This window comes from Triticum aestivum, unplaced genomic scaffold, assembly GCF_018294505.1.
Source record: "Triticum aestivum cultivar Chinese Spring unplaced genomic scaffold, IWGSC CS RefSeq v2.1 scaffold280664, whole genome shotgun sequence".
Taxonomy (NCBI): domain Eukaryota; kingdom Viridiplantae; phylum Streptophyta; class Magnoliopsida; order Poales; family Poaceae; genus Triticum; species Triticum aestivum.
Genome location: NW_025308756.1, coordinates 1 through 683, shown reverse-complemented (window position 1 = coordinate 683; position 683 = coordinate 1). Strand labels below are relative to the sequence as shown.

The 683-nt window shown below is 51.5% G+C and overlaps 1 non-coding gene across 1 annotated transcript; it reads left to right on the top strand.

Annotated features, from left to right (window-relative positions):
- The first annotated feature begins 307 nt into the window (after nucleotides 1-307).
- On the top strand, nucleotides 308-426 carry LOC123179619 (5S ribosomal RNA). The gene has a single exon (XR_006490502.1). It is a non-coding gene; the product is annotated as a 5S ribosomal RNA (ribosomal RNA).
- The last annotated feature ends 257 nt before the right edge of the window (nucleotides 427-683 follow it).

Genomic DNA, 683 nt, shown 5'->3' with positions numbered 1-683 from the left:
GTTGCATTCCCTTTTTAATTTTTTTCGCGCCGCTTGCAAAACAAAACACACGTGTAAGTAATATATTTACCGTGTTTTATTATTTTGCACGAGTGCGGTAAGTCATAGCTGGGTGCTCACGATTCACGGGTCCAGCGTCGGCGTTGTGGCGCGGCAAGCGTGCACTGGTGCGGTTGAGAGGGAGGGGTGGAAACCGCGTTAAACTCGTCTCCGTAGTTGAGAGGGAGCGGCCAAAGCAATGTGCAATCGTCTTTGTAGTGGAGCTGGGAGGGGCAAGGATAAGGGACGAAGACCGGGGTAACATGTCGGATGCGATCATACCAGCACTAAAGCACCGGATCCCATCAGAACTCCGAAGTTAAGCGTGCTTGGGCGAGAGTAGTACTAGTATGGGTGACCTCCTGGGAAGTCCTCGTGTTGCATTCCCTTTTTAATTTTTTCCGCGCCCCTTGCAAAACAAAACGCACGTGTAAGTAATATATTTACCGTGTTTTATTATTTTGCACGAGTGCGGTAAGTCATAGTTGGGTGCTCACGATTCACGGGTCCAGCGTCGGCGTTGTGGCGCGGCAAGCGTGCACTGGTGCGGTTGAGAGGGAGGGGTGGAAACCGCGTTAAACTCGTCTCCGTAGTTGAGAGGGAGCGGCCAAAGCAATGTGCAATCGTCTTTGTAGTGGAGCTGG